Source organism: Bison bison, unplaced genomic scaffold, assembly GCF_000754665.1.
Source record: "Bison bison bison isolate TAMUID 2011002044 unplaced genomic scaffold, Bison_UMD1.0 scf7180017864341, whole genome shotgun sequence".
NCBI lineage: Eukaryota > Metazoa > Chordata > Mammalia > Artiodactyla > Bovidae > Bison > Bison bison.
This window is the reverse complement of record NW_011494913.1, coordinates 5,303,979-5,312,714: the sequence shown is the minus strand read 5'-3', so window position 1 is coordinate 5,312,714 and position 8,736 is coordinate 5,303,979. Positions and strand designations below refer to the sequence as shown.

The 8,736-nt window shown below is 47.0% G+C and overlaps 1 protein-coding gene across 7 annotated transcripts in view; it reads left to right on the top strand.

Moving 5' to 3' along the window:
* ARHGAP22 (Rho GTPase activating protein 22) overlaps positions 1 to 8,736 on the top strand; it is a 182,082-nt gene that overhangs the window by 37,732 nt on the left and 135,614 nt on the right. The window lies entirely within an intron of this gene.

Genomic DNA, 8,736 nt, shown 5'->3' with positions numbered 1-8,736 from the left:
GGCTGGAAGTGGGTGGAGCTTCTGCCCAGGGCACTTGGAACCAGTATTTGTCTCGCCCAGTGTTTGTATGTTGGAGGCAGGGATCCTCTGGGCTCTCGTGAGCTCACAGGCACACACCCACCTCATCAGCGCACTGCAGGCGTTTGGATGACTTTCCCGGGCAGGCTGGCCCTCTAGGGCACAGTTAGAGCCATCAGGACCCTCCCTGGGATGCTTGGAATGGGCTGTCACCCGTGGGCTCCAGGGGGCAAGGAGGGCTGTGCACGGCTCTGCTCAGGGGCAGGGGTCCAGCCTGGTGACAGTGCAACAGGTGGGCCAGGCCAGGCCCCTAAGAGAGCTTGGGTCTCCTCTCCCAGCATGTGGCTAGCATGCTGGCCACACATGGCTATTGCGCACTTGACATGTGATTAATCCAAACTGAGAAAAATATGCAGAAGATTTTGATGACTTGGGGGAAAAGGAATGTAAAATATGTCAATGATTATTTTACATTGATCACCTGATGAAGTGATAATACTTTGGATATATTGGGTTAAATAAAATATTGATTGAAGTTCAGTCCACCTGTTTTTTCTTTTACTTGCTTTTCATGCTGTTCCTAGAACATTTATAATTACATATGTGGCTGACATTATGTTTCTGTTGGATGGGGCTGGTTTAAAAAAAAAAAAACAAAACAATGTTTTTGCAAACAGCTCTCAGGAAGCCTGCCTTTGAAATCTCAGTCTTCCTAGAAACATTTGTTCTGGGTCAGTGGTTCTCAACCAGGAGCTCTTTTGCCCTCTGGGGGATGTTGATGTCTGGAGACATTTTGGTTGTTCTAACTAAGGGATGCTACTGGCATCTAGTAGATATAGGCCAGGGATGCTGCTGAGCATCCTGCAATGTAGAGGACAGCTCCCACAACAAAGAATTCTCTAACTCTAAATGTCAGTAGTGCTCAGACTGAGATACCAGATGATATTATCTTGTAGTGTATGTTAAAAGATAGAGTTTATGGTGCTATATATCAGATATTTATAAGATAACCGCTTACCCATAAAAATAGGTTTCCCTGGTGGCCTCCACCACCACCAGAGCTGTTTGCAAAGTTATCCACCACCAGAGCTGTTTGCAAAAACACTGTTTTTTTTTTTAAACCAGCCCCATCCAACAGAAACATAATGTCAGCCACATATGTAATTACAAATGTTCTAGGAACAGCATGAAAAGCAAGTAAAAGAAAAAACAGGTGGACTGAACTCCAATCAATATTTTATTTAACCCAATATATCCATTACAGGTAAAGAATCCACCTGCAATGTGGGAGACCTGGGTTCAAACCCTGGGTTGGAAAGATCCCATGGAGAAGGGAACGGCTACCCACTCCAGTATTCTGGTCTGGAGAATTCCATGGACTGTATAGTCCATGGGATCACAAAGAGTCAGACAAGACTGAGCGACTTTCACTCACTACCCTTAAAAATACATGATCATAAACCATGACAAGAGGCATTCTAAGGGCATAAGAGCATATACTACAAATGAAGCCTTCAGAGGAACCAAGTGGTGCCTGAGCTGTGAGCTGAAGAATGGTGGGGCTACCTAGGCAAGGATGGTGGAGGGAGGAGACCACATTACAGGCAGGGATTGGCATGTGCCAGTGCTGGTGGTGGGGGGAGGGCTGTGCATAGGGTCAACAGGCTAGGGCTGGAGACCAGGTCAAGAGTCAGAGCACGCAGGGACATTTCTGGAGGAATACAGACCAAAATTATATATGCATGCCTCTAAGAAATTGGGCTCTGGTAGAAGGAAGAACTTCCCTCCAAATTCATCCCCCTTGGCATCTTTTAGGAGTCGGGAGGGCTTCATGTCATAGACCCTGCCAGGCTATAGGATACAAATCACAGCCCCTGAGATCCACACACTGCCTTGTCCAGGCAGCTCCAGGTGATACATATGCCAGACACGCTTCCAGATTGCACCACTACCTGGTTATAAAGGGTTGACGGAGAAGACCTGGGGTCACTTTCTGAAACAGTTAAGAAAACCAGCCCAGGTCAACTGGGCTCAGAAGCCTTGGCTGCTCTGCAATAGGGGCTTCCCAGGAAACCTTCCCCAAGGTCATATTAGCTGTTAACTTCCTGGCAGGTCCCCATCCAGGCCAGCTCTGATACTGCTGCAAAGAGCGCCATCACCCTAAAAATGCCCCTGTGTCTCTATCCCAGGGAGGAGGAGCTGTCAGGATTGAGAACCTCCAGGAAAAACCCTACTCTCACTATGCTACTTGCTAAATTCCTTCAGTTGTGTCCAACTCTGCAACCCTATGGACTGTAGCCTACAGGCTCCTCTGTCCATGGGATTCTCCAGGCAAAAATATGGGGTAGGTTGCCATGCCCTCCTCCAGGGGATCTTCCCGACCCAAGGATTGAACCCGTGTCTCTTGTGTCTCCTGTGTTGGCAGGCGGGTTCTTTACCGGTAGTACCGCCTGGTACTTACCCACATATAAAACTAAGTTTGTTCAATAATCGGAGTTCTATTTCCAAGAAGTAGTTAGAGGCAGGTGAGGCAGATGTTGTACACACACACAGAAGAGAACAATGATAATTCAAAAAAGTAGGGAGGCACCCAAACCAGCAGGAAATGTCTCAAAAAGAGCCTGTAAATGCAAACAGTGTGCTTGCTTTTAAGTACCTCATATAATTCAGACTGATTCAGGAAGGTGGTCCAGATTGGTTGGTACCAGCTCACACTGGCCTTTAATACCATGATTCTAGCTTGCCATTGCCTGCTTAGGACCAGCTCAGACTCACCCTCGCTTATCACGGCCTGTGGAAGCCAGACGAGGCCATCTGGACCCAGGTGCGGTTGGCTCTACCTCACTTAGCTCCTGCCTATCTCCTAGGGTCCTGTTCAGGGAGCCTTTCCTGATGCCATGCCTGGCAAGCTCTAACTCCGCTGAGATTTGTTGCCAAATTTCCAGAGTGGGAATGGAAGAGACAGTCACCCCACCCCTGCCAGTTTTCCTAGAAGAAAAACAAGATAAACTCACTGAAAATCCATGAATTTATCACAGATACAGTGGAGCAAGTCACAAATGCATGTGTTCTGTGACACTGTAAAAATTGCCTTTTATTTTTTTTAGATAGAGAACAGAAATGTAAGGTAGGCACCCTCTCCCTGTGAGTTTTCCAGGGTGAGTGAAGGCAGCGGAGCCCCAGGCTGTACCTTCATGCCCACCACCAGACTCTGAGTGCTGTGCCCTCTGTGCACCCACCACTCACAGAGCCCCCCAGGAGGTAGTCAGAACAAAGCCGCTGAATCCTTGACCCTGATGCTGCCCCAGCTCCCTGGGATTGCTCTCTTTCCTGAAATCCCACTGACACAGGGCCTGCTTCTTCAAAGATTTGTGTGTCCCCTGTTTTGATTGAGGCCTCTTCTGGGCCCGTTAGCACTGCCCCAAATAAAGATTTACTGATTTGGTCTTGCCGTGTTTCACAAGGATAAGGTATGGGAGGCAGCTGTGTCATTTGCCTCCCAGAGAGCTCTTGGCTCTGCCTGGCTCACTCAGCCTCCTGTTATTGTCCTCTCCCAGCCATCATCATTTCTAACCTGTGGCAGCAGTACTTGGCCTCACCCCACCCACGCCCATCCATTCTCCACTCCAAAGCCAGAGCCATCTTTCCAAGTTTAAATCCACAGTGTACCCACCACCAGCCTCCTCCTCCAGCCCCAGCTTACAGGAAGACCTCTCTTACAGTCTAGCCACTGGCCTAACCTCCAGCCTCCTCTCACTCTCCAAGCTCCAGCCACACTGGCCTTCTTCCCATTCCTCAGCGTGTTCCATGGGCCTCCTACCACAGGGCCGGAGCACTCCCTGTTTCCCCAGCTGGAATGCCCCCTTCTCTCTGTCAGTCTGTCTGTCTGTCTGTCTGTCTCTCTCTCTCTCACACACACACACACACACTTCTTAGCTCCCGTTCTCCCTCCAGTTCTCAGCTCAAGTGTCGCCAGCCAAGTTCTCCTGCAACCCCAGTCTAACCCGGGTCCTCTGCTCTGGGCTCTCCTTTCCTTTGTGGCACTTTCCTCGAGTTGTAGTTGTACACTCCTCAGTGTGACTATTTGGTGAATAACTGTCACCCCGCTAGACTTTGCACTCCAGGAGAGCAGGGCCCATTTCTGTGTTTAGACATCGTTACACACCAATGCCAGGCATCTGGTGGGTACTCGATACACATATGGCGAATAAATGAATGCATGAGTAAGTGAGTGAGTGAGTGAATTAACAGCAGAGAGAGCGTTAGCCTAGGGGGCTGAAGCACTGTCTTTGGACTGGCGCAGGTCCTCAGGAAAATCAGCCCTCCTTTGATTGATTTATATGTTGCAAATGTTTTCCCAATTTGTTGCTTGCCAGTAATTTTTATATCAGGGTCTTTTTTCCCCCGATGTATGCATGTTTTTAATTATTATGTCATCAATCTATCAATATTTCCTTTTAGAGTTTCTGCCTTTATTTAAAGTATTTCAAAATAAAATTGATGTTGCTACTGAGGCTCCTTCTTTTAAAGGAAATCATTAGTCTGACGAGCACAGCTCCAGCAGCTTGAGCCATCTTCCTTCAAAGGAGTGTCAGTGTCTTAGAAGCCTTGATGAATGTGCAGAGCCTGGTCAGTACTTTGGGGATGGAGAGAAAAAGCTGTATGAGTGAGATGAAGTGCTTTCACTGGCCTTATTTTTCTTGATTTTCCCTGAAGAAAACAAACCTGCATTTCTCGTGTGCCTTCCATGCTCCAGGCGTTTTTATCACACTTTATGCTATGATGATGCACCATTATTCCCGTTTTAACAGATGTGGGAGGAGAATTGTGGGTACCGTGCCAACAAGTGTGGGAGTTCCCGTCTATCCAGTGCCGAGGCGTATGCCCTCCCCCTAACCCAACACAGGGATTCACACTATGCAAACACCACTGCAGGTGCCCTGCATGCCCCCAGGAGAGCTATGAATTCTTTGAGTGATGAAAGGTGGTGTGATTTTTAAGAAGATTCCCACTACCTATGAATACATGGAAAGTAGATTCAAACAACTGTTAGAATATTTAAGGTTGAATTATTGATATGTAGCAGAATACTAAGCAAATTAAAAGGCAAGGCAATTATGAACTCCAGGGAAAGCAAAAAGTGATTCATGAAATATTCTAGTATACTGCATAGCTCAACTGGGACTAGCAATTACATAGTACTAATAATGCAAATTCTTCGTATTGATCAAACTAAAAATACACAGTAACTATACTGGGAGGATGGAGTGGGTGCTTACGTGTGATGGAGTGGAGGAGTGAAATAAACGAGATCCTCATCTTCCATAGTTAGAAGTCAGTAGGTAGTATTTAAAATGGAAAAAATATCAGGAAAGTATTTGGCACAAAAACAGACCGTAAATCAATGGAGCAAAATAGAGAACCCAGAAACAAATCCATGCATGTGTGGTCAATTAATTTACAACAAAGGAGCCAGCAATATACAATGGGCACCATACGGGAAGGACAGTCTCTTCAATCAATGGTGTTGAGCAAACTGGACAGTAACAAGCAAAAGAATGAAACTGGACCCTTACCTCTCACCATACACAGAAACCAACTCAACAGACTTGAACATTAAAACTTGAAACCATAAAACTCCTAGAAGAAAACATATGGGGTAATCTCTTTGACATCAGTGGTGACGATCATTTTTCGGGTTAGAACAAAAAGCAAAGGGACAAAAAGTAAAAATAAAGAAATGGGGCTGCATCAAACTAAAAAGCTTCTGCATAGAAAAGGCAAAAACCCATAAAATGAAACAGAAACCTACAGAATAGGAGAAAATATCTGCAAGTTATAGATCCAATAAGGGGCTAATATTCAAAATATACAAAGAACTTCTACAACTCAATAGCAAAAAAAAAAAAAAACCCAACAGACTGAAACATGGGAAGAAGAACTGAATAGACATTTTTGCAAAGAATATATACCAATGGGCAAGAAGTACATGAAAAGATGCTCACAGCACTAACCATCAGGGATATGCAGTCAAAAACCGTGTTGAGATGTCACCTCATAACTGCTAGAATGGCTGTTATCCAAAGACAAGGGTAACAACATTGGCAAGAATGTGAAGAAAAGGAAGCTCCGGTATCCTGAAAGTAAATTGGTGCAGTCACTATGGAAAACAGTATGGTGGCTCCTCAGAAAATTAAAAATAGAGCTACCATATGACCCAGCAATTCCATTTCTGGGTTTGTATCTAAAAGAAATGAACATAGGATCTCAAGAGATATCTGCATTCCCTTGTGGCAGGATTTCCTTCTCTTTCCTCCTGCCTCTGCTCACAGATAGCAGCTGATGGGAAAACTGAGTTCTCCCCATGGAAGATTCCCAGAGCATATAACCAGCACTCTTAGACACGTAGGGTCTAAGGCACCACTAGATGCTGGGCTCCAGGAGCTCCAGGCAGGACTTGTCCCCACAGCACTGAAGACCTGGCCATGAACTTCATGTTTGCAGGTGGAAATAAATGACTTATTTGCAAGACAGGCCTGAGCAGGATTAGACCTAGGCTGGGAGGGCTGTCTTGGGCTCCCTTCAGCCAACACAGCCAGGGACCTGCCCTGACTGCTGAAATCATCAACAGCCTCAATGATTATTTAACCAAGGGTGGAGAACGTATTGATCTAAGCTAATGGCCCATAGGCAGGCAGCAATGGAATTTATAATCAATACTGAATTACATCAACTCCACTGATCCCCAGCTCCTGGTGAATGGCTTGCTAATCTGAACAGGAGCCGAGGCAGCAAACCCAGGGCAGCTGCTCCCGGACAAGGTCTGATAGAGGGGAGACAGGCCTCCCAAGGCCTCAGCCTGCAGCAACGAGAGACAGTCTAACCCCCATTCATCCACTCAGTGCATCTCTGTTTGCAGCACTTTCAAAGCGTCATTTACTTCTTCCTCACCACAGTTTAGGAAGTGGATAAGATTTGTATTTTGTTCTCATTTTATCCAGAAATCGGACTCCGAGTGGCTAAAGAGCCTCCAAATGCTGTGCCCCTTCTACGACCTCAGTTAGCCTCTCCCATCCCTCTGCCGAACTAGGAAAAGTAGGAAAATGACATTCTGCTTCCTGCTTCTACTTGCTGCTTCTCTGATAACAGGAATAACCTCTCATCATGTGGGAACAGGCCACGGGCAGTAGAAAGCCTGCTGGCAGGTTTCCTCCAGGCCAAGATCGTCTCTAGAGGCAAGTCTCTTGGATTTGATCTTGCCCATCTTCTTTGAACTTGGAGACTCCTGTTTCATGTCCATTCATGCTTTCAGCAAGCATTTAGTGAGACATTCTGTGCTACATTCTCAGGGATCAAGCATGAGGAGGGCACCCTCTCTGGCCATTAGAAGCTTACAAATCAAAACAGCATAGAGAGGCACTTGTCTGGCCATAGGTGTGTTCCCTCTATGGGGGCGTCATAATGGATGGCAGGCAAGACCCTGCTTTGGGAACCTACTAGATGAGTCCTTACACAGTAGGAAAGAGCTGCACTGACTCTTCAGGAGTGTCAGGGCTCATCAGGCTGGCAAGCAACAGAGGTACAGAGATCTGACACAAAATGGCCCTTGTGGGGACCAGTCATTGATCTGGAAAGAGCAGAGTGTGTGCTATGAGTGGGAAGTGAAGCTGGAGACCTGGATGCTCGCCGACTCACAGAGGTCTTCTCATCTTCCCGACTTCTTACCCATGCTGTGACAGCTAAACAGCCTCTTTAAAGGAGATGCAGGAAGAGGGACCCTGCCATGGGGTGATGGTTGGAGATCCAGTCTGTGGACGGAGGTTAGAGGAGATCCATAAGCTTGTCTTTCTGAAGGACTGATGAAAGGATATTTCATTAGTGTTGGGGGAGGAGGTTAGGGCTTGGTCTGTTCTAAGGCAGGAACATGGGTCTGTGAGAGTCAAAAGCTTGGGAGCCAGACTTCCTGGGTACAACCCCATGCCCTCTCATCCTGCATGTCTTCCTGCTCCCTCTGCTGAGCACATCCTTTTATTCCACAGCCTTCCATAGTGTAAGGGAGAAAAAACTTTCCCTCTAACCTCTTAAGCTATGTACCTGAGGACTGCTAATTAAAATGATAAAAGATTAACAGGAGAAAGAGCATATAAATTTTATTGACTGTTTGAAGTGTGTGAGGGGCTGCTTCATAGAAAAGGGGCAGCTAAGCCCAGGGGCAACACTGTGTGAAGGTGACTGGGAAAAGTACGGCAGGTTAGGGTGGTGCAATGGCAGCCCACTCCAGTACTCTTGCCTGGAAAATCCCATGGATGGAGGAGCCTGGTGGGCTGCAGTCCATGGAGTTGCTAAGAGTCGGATACGACTGAGCGACTTCCCTTTCACTTTTCACTTTCATGCACTGGAGAAGGAAATGGCAACCCACTCCAGTGTTCTTGCCTGGAGAATCCCAGGGACGGGGGAGCCTGGTGGGCTTCCGTCTATGGGGTCGCACAGAGTCGGACACGACTGAAGTCACTTAGCAGCAGCAGCAGCACGAGCAGCAGTGAGGTTCATTATGCAGACTGAAGTCACCTCTCCGTGATAAGAATCTCATTCTCCTCTTCCTGGTTTGGGAGTGGCGAGGCACGTTTATTCAGTAAGGAAATGTATGCGCTGCTTCTAGGCAGAAAGGGAGAGGGGAAGGGGCTCCCCCTGTGCACTTTCTCAGTTGCCTTCAGCTCA